The sequence below is a fragment of the Castor canadensis genome, chromosome 10 (genome assembly GCF_047511655.1).
Source record: "Castor canadensis chromosome 10, mCasCan1.hap1v2, whole genome shotgun sequence".
In the NCBI taxonomy this organism is placed as follows: Eukaryota; Metazoa; Chordata; class Mammalia; order Rodentia; family Castoridae; genus Castor; species Castor canadensis.
In genome coordinates, this window is record NC_133395.1 from 89,812,217 (window position 1) to 89,823,049 (window position 10,833).

A 10,833-nucleotide genomic window follows, 5' to 3' on the forward strand; every position below is an offset into this window, starting at 1 on the left:
CTTCCCCACCTACACCAGGCACGGCATCTAACACACACACACACACACACATACACACAAACACACACCACGCAGAGACACCCAGACCACGCACGCACGCACGGGGACGCACCCTCCTCTCCCCCACCCCACACACGAGCAGCCGAAGGACAAGAGGGTATGGCTGGGGCCTGAGCGGGAACAAGCGAAGCCTTGGTTTGCGGCCCCTCGGCCAACTGCATCAGGATTTTTGTCTGGGCTCGGAGGCCAGAGGATCTCTGCCATTTGCTAGCAGGGCCAGGGATGGCAGGAGGGTGGGTACGGGGCTCAGCCAGGGCCAGTTCTGCTGGCACGATCCTGTAGCACGTGGCCGCGTAGCACGGGGCCGGGTCTGAAGGAGGCCAAGCAGGGGCACAAGACCCAGCAGCGGCACAGTTAAGAGGCCCAGGGCACCCAGGAGGAGACGAGACCCGGGAGTCGTGCGTGCTTGGCGTGGCCGCGGGATCCGTGACGCCCGAGGACTCGAGTGCTCAGCCCCGTGTATTGGCCGCGAAGGCCTGCCTGGGAGAAACGCCCCGGGAGCCCGGCAGGAACCCGGGATCGGAAGGGATGTGGAGGGGCCCCGGGTCGGAGGAGATGGCTTTGGCTGTGTTTGGTTTTGTTTCTTCTTCCCAAGATCCCGGGTGTGAAAGGGGCCAGAGGTGAAGTCCTGGGCTGGAAAGCCTCACGATTCAGCCCCGCAGCCCCAGGCCCTGAGTGTGGAGGAGGGCGGAGCGGGTCGGCAAAGGGCGCGGCTGCCGTTTTCCTGATGGGCTGGAGGGGCAGTGGCGCTTTCCGGACGAAGAGGACCGGAAGGGTCCCCGAGACCTCCGCTGGGAGCCACGCACCCACCCAAGGATACGGCTCCAGGAGGCGACGGAAGAGGCCGGCTGCTTGCCCTGGCCCGAGCTGTGCGTCCCCCGCCTTGGCCACAGCAGTGAACATTCCCAGAAGAACAAGCGCCCGACAGCACTGAGAAATTTTCCCCCGAGAAAACTTGACCCTCGTCCTGGCAGCAGGACACCTCGGGAAGAAAGCCACCCAGCGGCCACCTGGGCGAGACTGGCTGCAAGAGCAGGCGCGGGGGTCCTCTGGCCGCTGGCCCCGGGCTGCCAGCCCCCACCCGGACTCCCATCCGTGCCAGGAGAGCAGCGTGGAGACGCATGCCGGGGCCCTCGGCAGGCTCTTGGGGCTCCCGGAGGCGGCGGCTAGCGTCTACGGCCATACCACCCTGAACGCGCCCGATCTCGTCTGATCTCGGAAGCTAAGCAGGGTCGGGCCTGGTTAGTACTTGGATGGGAGACGGCCTGGGAATACCGGGTGCTGTAGGCTTTTGCTCCTCCCTCCCTCGCTGCTCCTTTTGTCTTCGGGGACTTCGCCACCACCCCCCACCACCACCACCACCCCCAGCACCACCACCACCACCACCACCACAACGACCCACCGTGACCACGACCCCGACCCCGTCCGGGCCACCCGCCAGACCCACGCACACCGAATCCTCACAGCTACGTCCCCGAATCCTCTCCCCTCCCCACACTCTCCTGGGGCGCGCGCCCGCGACACGGGTCACCAGCGAGGTTGGTCCCAGGCCACGTTGGGGACCGCTCCCCAACTGCCCTCCAGGCGGGCGGGGAGGGACGTGCGGAAGCCATGAGAAAGTGGGTCCTGCACCCCAGCGGGCCCCACAGCGGGACGCGCCACACCTGGGCTCACCACAAGGTGGTGCACTGGGTCCAGGGCAAGACGCCAGGGGACAGAGAAGCAGGGAGCGTCAGTCGGGTGCTGCTCCACGTCGCGCTCCGTCGCTCAACCCAAGACAGGGCAGCCAGCGCGCGACCTCTACGTGGGATCCCGCCTCCCACGGCAGAGCCTGCGGTCACAGGGACAGAGGGCGCAGGCCGCCAGAGCTCCGGATGCCAGCGGCAGCTCCCCGTCCCGCTCAAAGGGAGGGAGGGCCGCCGCTGGCGCCCAGTCGCCTGTGCCACCCTCCGGGTCTCAAAGCACTCCTCAGTCAGCTCAAGGACCGGGGCCACCTGGCCTTCGGGGTCACATGGGCTTGGGCACGACGGAAGGGACCGCTTGCCCCCGTGGAACAGACATTCTCCCCGTGGACAACCTCAGGTGCTGGGACCCTCTGCTCCGCCTTGGAAAACCCACCTTCTGCAATGTATGCCCAACGCAATCAGGCCGAGCAGATTGACCCCCTCGGCCCGGCCCCAGTGTGTGATGGGGCTCTGTGAGTGAGGGCTTGCTCTTCCCCACCTACACCAGGCACGGCATCTAACACACACACACACACACACATACACACAAACACACACCACGCAGAGACACCCAGACCACGCACGCACGCACGGGGACGCACCCTCCTCTCCCCCACCCCACACACGAGCAGCCGAAGGACAAGAGGGTATGGCTGGGGCCTGAGCGGGAACAAGCGAAGCCTTGGTTTGCGGCCCCTCGGCCAACTGCATCAGGATTTTTGTCTGGGCTCGGAGGCCAGAGGATCTCTGCCATTTGCTAGCAGGGCCATTGATGGCAGGAGGGTGGGTACGGGGCTCAGCCAGGGCCAGTTCTGCTGGCACGATCCTGTAGCACGTGGCCGCGTAGCACGGGGCCGGGTCTGAAGGAGGCCAAGCAGGGGCACAAGACCCAGCAGCGGCACAGGGAAGAGGCCCAGGGCACCCAGGAGCAGACGAGACCCGGGAGTCGTGCGTGCTTGGCGTGGCCGCGGGCCCCGTGACGCCCGAGGACTCGAGTGCTCAGCCCCGTGTAGTGGCCGCGAAGGCCTGCCTGGGAGAAACGCCCCGGGAGGCCGGCAGGAACCCGGGATCGGAAAGCATGTGGAGGGGCCCCGGGTCGGAGGAGATGGCTTTGGCTGTGTTTGGTTTTGTTTCTTCTTCCCAAGATCCCGGGTGTGAAAGGGGCCAGAGGTGAAGTCCTGGGCTGGAAAGCCTCACGATTCAGCCCCGCAGCCCCAGGCCCTGAGTGTGGAGGAGGGCGGAGCGGGTCGGCGAAGGGCGCGGCTGCCGTTTTCCTGATGGGCTGGAGGGGCAGTGGCGCTTTCCGGACGAAGAGGACCGGAAGGGTCCCCGAGACCTCCGCTGGGAGCCACGCACCCACCCAAGGATACGGCTCCAGGAGGCGAAAGAGGAGGGCGGCTGCTTGCCCTGGCCCGAGCTGTGCGTCCCCCGCCTTGGCCACAGCAGTGAACATTCCCAGAAGAACAAGCGCCCGAGAGCACTGAGAAATTTTCCCCCGAGAAAACTTGACCCTCGTCCTGGCAGCAGGACACCTTGGGAAGAAAGCCACCCAGCGGCCACCTGGGCGAGACCGGCTGCCCGAGCAGGCGCGCGGGGCCTCTGGCCGCTGGCCCCGGGCTGCCAGCCCCCACCCGGACTCCCAGCCGTGCAAGGAGAGCGGCGTGGAGACGCACGCCGGGGCCCTCGGCAGGCTCTTGGGGCTCCCGGAGGCGGCGGCTAGCGTCTACGGCCATACCACCCTGAACGCGCCCGATCTCGTCTGATCTCGGAAGCTAAGCAGGGTCGGGCCTGGTTAGTACTTGGATGGGAGACCGCCTGGGAATACCGGGTGCTGTAGGCTTTTGCTCCTCCCTAACTCGCTGCTCCTTTTGTCTTCGGGGACTTCGCCACCCCCCCCACCACCACCACCACCCCCAGCACCACCACCACCACCACCACAACGACCCACCGTGACCACGACCCCGACCCCGTCCGGGCCACCCGCCAGACCCACGCACACCGAATCCTCACAGCTACGTCCCCGAATCCTCTCCCCTCCCCACACTCTCCTGGGGCGCGCGCCCGCGACATGGGTCACCAGCGAGGTTGGTCCCAGGCCACGTTGGGGACCGCTCCCCAACTGCCCTCCAGGCGGGCGGGGAGGGACGTGCGGAAGCCATGAGAAAGTGGGTCCTGCACCCCAGCGGGCCCCACAGCGGGACGCGCCACACCTGGGCTCGCCACAAGGTGGTGCACTGGGTCCAGGGCAAGACGCCAGGGGACAGAGAAGCAGGGAGCCTCAGTCGGGTGCTGCTCCACGTCGCGCTCCGTCGCTCAACCCAAGACAGGGCAGCCAGCGCGCGACCTCTACGTGGGATCCCGCCTCCCACGGCAGAGCCTGCGGTCACATTGACAGAGGGCGCAGGCCGCCAGGGCTCCGGATGCCAGCGGCAGCTCCCCGTCCCGCTCAAAGGGAGGGAGGGCCGCCGCTGGCGCCCAGTCGCCTGTGCCACCCTCCGGGTCTCAAAGCACTCCTCAGTCAGCTCAAGGACCGGGGCCACCTGGCCTTCGGGGTCACATGGGCTTGGGCACGACGGAAGGGACCGCTTGCCCCCGTGGAATAGACATTCTCCCCGTGGACAACCTCAGGTGCCGGGACCCTCTGCTCCGCCTTGGAAAACCCACCTTCTGCAATGTATGCCCAACGCAATCAGGCCGAGCAGATTGACCCCCTCGGCCCGGCCCCAGTGTGTGATGGGGCTCTGTGCGTGAGGGCTTGCTCTTCCCCACCTACACCAGGCACGGCATCTAACACACACACACACACACCACGCAGAGACACCCAGACCACGCACGCACGCACGGGGACGCACCCTCCTCTCCCCCACCCCACACACGAGCAGCCGAAGGACAAGAGGGTATGGCTGGGGCCTGAGCGGGAACAAGCGAAGCCTTGGTTTGCGGCCCCTCGGCCAACTGCATCAGGATTTTTGTCTGGGCTCGGAGGCCAGAGGATCTCTGCCATTTGCTAGCAGGGCCAGGGATGGCAGGAGGGTGGGTACGGGGCTCAGCCAGGGCCAGTTCTGCTGGCACGATCCTGTAGCACGTGGCCGCGTAGCACGGGGCCGGGTCTGAAGGAGGCCAAGCAGGGGCACAAGACCCAGCAGCGGCACAGGGAAGAGGCCCAGGGCACCCAGGAGCAGACGAGACCCGGGAGTCGTGCGTGCTTGGCGTGGCCGCGGGCCCCGTGACGCCCGAGGACTCGAGTGCTCAGCCCCGTGTAGTGGCCGCGAAGGCCTGCCTGGGAGAAACGCCCCGGGAGGCCGGCAGGAACCCGGGATCGGAAGGGATGTGGAGGGGCCCCGGGTCGGAGGAGATGGCTTTGGCTGTGTTTGGTTTTGTTTCTTCTTCCCAAGATCCCGGGTGTGAAAGGGGCCAGAGGTGAAGTCCTGGGCTGGAAAGCCTCACGATTCAGCCCCGCAGCCCCAGGCCCTGAGTGTGGAGGAGGGCGGAGCGGGTCGGCGAAGGGCGCGGCTGCCGTTTTCCTGATGGGCTGGAGGGGCAGTGGCGCTTTCCGGACGAAGAGGACCGGAAGGGTCCCCGAGACCTCCGCTGGGAGCCACGCACCCACCCAAGGATACGGCTCCAGGAGGCGACGGAGGAGGGCGGCTGCTTGCCCTGGCCCGAGCTGTGCGTCCCCCGCCTTGGCCACAGCAGTGGACATTCCCAGAAGAACAAGCGCCCGAGAGCACTGAGAAATTTTCCCCCGAGAAAACTTGACCCTCGTCCTGGCAGCAGGACACCTCGGGAAGAAAGCCACCCAGCGGCCACCTGGGCGAGACCGGCTGCCCGAGCAGGCGCGTGGGGCCTCTGGCCGCTGGCCCCGGGCTGCCAGCCCCCACCCGGACTCCCAGCCGTGCCAGGAGAGCAGCGTGGAGACGCACGCCGGGGCCCTCGGCAGGCTCTTGGGGCTCCCGGAGGCAGCGGCTAGCGTCTACGGCCATACCACCCTGAACGCGCCCGATCTCGTCTGATCTCGGAAGCTAAGCAGGGTCGGGCCTGGTTAGTACTTGGATGGGAGACCGCCTGGGCATACCGGGTGCTGTAGGCTTTTGCTCCTCCCTCCCTCGCTGCTCCTTTTGTCTTCGGGGACTTCGCCACCACCCCCCCCACCACCACCACCACCCCCAGCACCACCACCACCACCACCACAACGACCCACCGTGACCACGACCCCGACCCCGTCCGGGCCACCCGCCAGACCCACGCACACCGAATCCTCACAGCTACGTCTCCGAATCCTCTCCCCTTCCCACACTCTCCTGGGGCGCGCGCCCGCGACACGGGTCACCAGCGAGGTTGGTCCCAGGCCACGTTGGGGACTGCTCCTCAACTGCCCTCCAGGCGGGCGGGGAGGGACGTGCGGAAGCCATGAGAAAGTGGGTCCTGCACCCCAGCGGGCCCCACAGCGGGACGCGCCACACCTGGGCTCGCCACAAGGTGGTGCACTGGGTCCAGGGCAAGACGCCAGGGGACAGAGAAGCAGGGAGCCTCAGTCGGGTGCTGCTCCACGTCGCGCTCCGTCGCTCAACCCAAGACAGGGCAGCCAGCGCGCGACCTCTACGTGGGATCCCGCCTCCCACGGCAGAGCCTGCGGTCACAGGGACAGAGGGCGCAGGCCGCCAGAGCTCCGGATGCCAGCGGCAGCTCCCCGTCCCGCTCAAAGGGAGGGAGGGCCGCCGCTGGCGGCCAGTCGCCTGTGCCACCCTCCGGGTCTCAAAGCACTCCTCAGTCAGCTCAAGGACCGGGGCCACCTGGCCTTCGGGGTCACATGGGCTTGGGCACGACGGAAGGGACCGCTTGCCCCCGTGGAACAGACATTCTCCCCGTGGACAACCTCAGGTGCCGGGACCCTCTGCTCCGCCTTGGAAAACCCACCTTCTGCAATGTATGCCCAACGCAATCAGGCCGAGCAGATTGACCCCCTCTTCCCGGCCCCAGTGTGTGATGGGGCTCTGTGCGTGAGGGCTTGCTCTTCCCCACCTACACCAGGCACGGCATCTAACACACACACACACACACACACACACACCACGCAGAGACACCCAGACCACGCACGCACGCACGGGGACGCACCCTCCTCTCCCCCACCCCACACACGAGCAGCCGAAGGACAAGAGGGTATGGCTGGGGCCTGAGCGGGAACAAGCGAAGCCTTGGTTTGCGGCCCCTCGGCCAACTGCATCAGGATTTTTGTCTGGGCTCGGAGGCCAGAGGATCTCTGCCATTTGCTAGCAGGGCCAGGGATGGCAGGAGGGTGGGTACGGGGCTCAGCCAGGGCCAGTTCTGCTGGCACGATCCTGTAGCACGTGGCCGCGTAGCACGGGGCCGGGTCTGAAGGAGGCCAAGCAGGGGCACAAGACCCAGCAGCGGCACAGGGAAGAGGCCCAGGGCACCCAGGAACAGACGAGACCCGGGAGTCGTGCGTGCTTGGCGTGGCCGCGGGCCCCGTGACGCCCGAGGACTCGAGTGCTCAGCCCCGTGTAGTGGCCGCGAAGGCCTGCCTGGGAGAAACGCCACGGGAGGCCGGCAGGAACCCGGGATCGGAAGGGATGTGGAGGGGCCCCGGGTCGGAGGAGATGGCTTTGGCTGTGTTTGGTTTTGTTTCTTCTTCCCAAGATCCCGGGTGTGAAAGGGGCCAGAGGTGAAGTCCTGGGCTGGAAAGCCTCACGATTCAGCCCCGCAGCCCCAGGCCCTGACTGTGGAGGAGGGCGGAGCGGGTCGGCGAAGGGCGCGGCTGCCGTTTTCCTGATGGGCTGGAGGGGCAGTGGCGCTTTTCAGACGAAGAGGACCGGAAGGGTCCCCGAGACCTCCGCTGGGAGCCACGCACCCACCCAAGGATACGGCTCCAGGAGGCGACGGAGGAGGGCGGCTGCTTGCCCTGGCCCGAGCTGTGCGTCCCCCGCCTTGGCCACAGCAGTGGACATTCCCAGAAGAACAAGCGCCCGAGAGCACTGAGAAATTTTCCCCCGAGAAAACTTGACCCTCGTCCTGGCAGCAGGACACCTCGGGAAGAAAGCCACCCAGCGGCCACCTGGGCGAGACCGGCTGCCCGAGCAGGCGCGCGGGGCCTCTGGCCGCTGGCCCCGGGCTGCCAGCCCCCACCCGGACTCCCAGCCGTGCCAGGAGAGCAGCGTGGAGACGCACGCCGGGGCCCTCGGCAGGCTCTTGGGGCTCCCGGAGGCGGCGGCTAGCGTCTACGGCCATACCACCCTGAACGCGCCCGATCTCGTCTGATCTCGGAAGCTAAGCAGGGTCGGGCCTGGTTAGTACTTGGATGGGAGACCGCCTGGGAATACCGGGTGCTGTAGGCTTTTGCTCCTCCCTCCCTCGCTGCTCCTTTTGTCTTCGGGGACTTCGCCACCACCCCCCCCCCACCACCACCACCCCCAGCACCACCACCACCACCACCACAACGACCCACCGTGACCACGACCCCGACCCCGTCCGGGCCACCCGCCAGACCCACGCACACCGAATCCTCACAGCTACGTCCCCGAATCCTCTCCCCTCCCCACACTCTCCTGGGGCGCGCGCCCGCGACACGGGTCACCAGCGAGGTTGGTCCCAGGCCACGTTGGGGACCGCTCCCCAACTGCCCTCCAGGCGGGCGGGGAGGGACGTGCGGAAGCCATGAGAAAGTGGGTCCTGCACCCCAGCGGGCCCCACAGCGGGACGCGCCACACCTGGGCTCACCACAAGGTGGTGCACTGGGTCCAGGGCAAGACGCCAGGGGACAGAGAAGCAGGGAGCCTCAGTCGGGTGCTGTTCCACGTCGCGCTCCGTCGCTCAACCCAAGACAGGGCAGCCAGAGCGCGACCTCTACGTGGGATCCCGCCTCCCACGGCAGAGCCTGCGGTCACAGGGACAGAGGGCGCAGGCCGCCAGAGCTCCGGATGCCAGCGGCAGCTCCCCGTCCCGCTCAAAGGGAGGGAGGGCCGCCGCTGGCGCCCAGTCGCCTGTGCCACCCTCCGGGTCTCAAAGCACTCCTCAGTCAGCTCAAGGACCGGGGCCACCTGGCCTTCGGGGTCACATGGGCTTGGGCACGACGGAAGGGACCGCTTGCCCCCGTGGAACAGACATTCTCCCCGTGGACAACCTCAGGTGCCGGGACCCTCTGCTCCGCCTTGGAAAACCCACCTTCTGCAATGTATGCCCAACGCAATCAGGCCGAGCAGATTGACCCCCTCGGCCCGGCCCCAGTGTGTGATTTGGCTCTGTGCATGAGGGCTTGCTCTTCCCCACCTACACCAGGCACGGCATCTAACACACACACACACACACACACACACCACGCAGAGACACCCAGACCACGCACGCACGCACGGGGACGCACCCTCCTCTCCCCCACCCCACACACGAGCAGCCGAAGGACAAGAGGGTATGGCTGGGGCCTGAGCGGGAACAAGCGAAGCCTTGGTTTGCGGCCCCTCGGCCAACTGCATCAGGATTTTTGTCTGGGCTCGGAGGCCAGAGGATCTCTGCCATTTGCTAGCAGGGCCAGGGATGGCAGGAGGGTTTGTACGGGGCTCAGCCAGGGCCAGTTCTGCTGGCACGATCCTGTAGCACGTGGCCGCGTAGCACGGGGCCGGGTCTGAAGGAGGCCAAGCAGGGGCACAAGACCCAGCAGCGGCACAGGGAAGAGGCCCAGGGCACCCAGGAGCAGACGAGACCCGGGAGTCGTGCGTGCTTGGCGTGGCCGCGGGCCCCGTGACGCCCGAGGACTCGAGTGCTCAGCCCCGTGTAGTGGCCGCGAAGGCCTGCCTGGGAGAAACGCCCCGGGAGGCCGGCAGGAACCCGGGATCGGAAGGGATGTGGAGGGGCCCCGGGTCGGAGGAGATGGCTTTGGCTGTGTTTGGTTTTGTTTCTTCTTCCCAAGATCCCGGGTGTGAAAGGGGCCAGAGGTGAAGTCCTGGGCTGGAAAGCCTCACGATTCAGCCCCGCAGCCCCAGGCCCTGAGTGTGGAGGAGGGCGGAGCGGGTCGGCGAAGGGCGCGGCTGCCGTTTTCCTGATGGGCTGGAGGGGCAGTGGCGCTTTCCGGACGAAGAGGACCGGAAGGGTCCCCGAGACCTCCGCTGGGAGCCACGCACCCACCCAAGGATACGGCTCCAGGAGGCGACGGAGGAGGGCGGCTGCTTGCCCTGGCCCGAGCTGTGCGTCCCCCGCCTTGGCCACAGCAGTGGACATTCCCAGAAGAACAAGCGCCCGAGAGCACTGAGAAATTTTCCCCCGAGAAAACTTGACCCTCGTCCTGGCAGCAGGACACCTCGGGAAGAAAGCCACCCAGCGGCCACCTGGGCGAGACCGGCTGCCCGAGCAGGCGCGTGGGGCCTCTGGCCGCTGGCCCCGGGCTGCCAGCCCCCACCCGGACTCCCAGCCGTGCCAGGAGAGCAGCGTGGAGACGCACGCCGGGGCCCTCGGCAGGCTCTTGGGGCTCCCGGAGGCAGCGGCTAGCGTCTACGGCCATACCACCCTGAACGCGCCCGATCTCGTCTGATCTCGGAAGCTAAGCAGGGTTGGGCCTGGTTAGTACTTGGATGGGAGACCGCCTGGGAATACCGGGTGCTGTAGGCTTTTGCTCCTCCCTCCCTCGCTGCTCCTTTTGTCTTCGGGGACTTCGCCACCACCCCCCCCACCACCACCACCACCCCCAGCACCACCACCACCACCACCACAACGACCCACCGTGACCACGACCCCGACCCCGTCCGGGCCACCCGCCAGACCCACGCACACCGAATCCTCACAGCTACGTCTCCGAATCCTCTCCCCTCCCCACACTCTCCTGGGGCGCGCGCCCGCGACACGGGTCACCAGCGAGGTTGGTCCCAGGCCACGTTGGGGACTGCTCCCCAACTGCCCTCCAGGCGGGCGGGGAGGGACGTGCGGAAGCCATGAGAAAGTGGGTCCTGCACCCCAGCGGGCCCCACAGCGGGACGCGCCACACCTGGGCTCGCCACAAGGTGGTGCACTGGGTCCAGGGCAAGACGCCAGGGGACAGAGAAGCAGG

The 10,833-nt window shown here is 67.3% G+C and overlaps 5 non-coding genes across 5 annotated transcripts; all 5 read left to right on the forward strand.

Moving 5' to 3' along the window:
* The first annotated feature begins 1,231 nt into the window (after positions 1–1,231).
* Positions 1,232–1,350, forward strand: LOC141412806 (5S ribosomal RNA). Its single transcript, XR_012437648.1, has one exon. It is a non-coding gene; the product is annotated as a 5S ribosomal RNA (ribosomal RNA).
* A 2,155-nt stretch (positions 1,351–3,505) lies between these two features.
* Positions 3,506–3,624, forward strand: LOC141412280 (5S ribosomal RNA). Its single transcript, XR_012437119.1, has one exon. It is a non-coding gene; the product is annotated as a 5S ribosomal RNA (ribosomal RNA).
* A 2,131-nt stretch (positions 3,625–5,755) lies between these two features.
* LOC141412723 (5S ribosomal RNA) lies at positions 5,756–5,874 on the forward strand. Its single transcript, XR_012437565.1, has one exon. It is a non-coding gene; the product is annotated as a 5S ribosomal RNA (ribosomal RNA).
* Positions 5,875–8,018: 2,144 nt separating this feature from the next.
* Positions 8,019–8,137, forward strand: LOC141412281 (5S ribosomal RNA). The gene has a single exon (XR_012437120.1). It is a non-coding gene; the product is annotated as a 5S ribosomal RNA (ribosomal RNA).
* Positions 8,138–10,278: 2,141 nt separating this feature from the next.
* LOC141413379 (5S ribosomal RNA) lies at positions 10,279–10,397 on the forward strand. Its single transcript, XR_012438171.1, has one exon. It is a non-coding gene; the product is annotated as a 5S ribosomal RNA (ribosomal RNA).
* Positions 10,398–10,833: the final 436 nt, after the last annotated feature.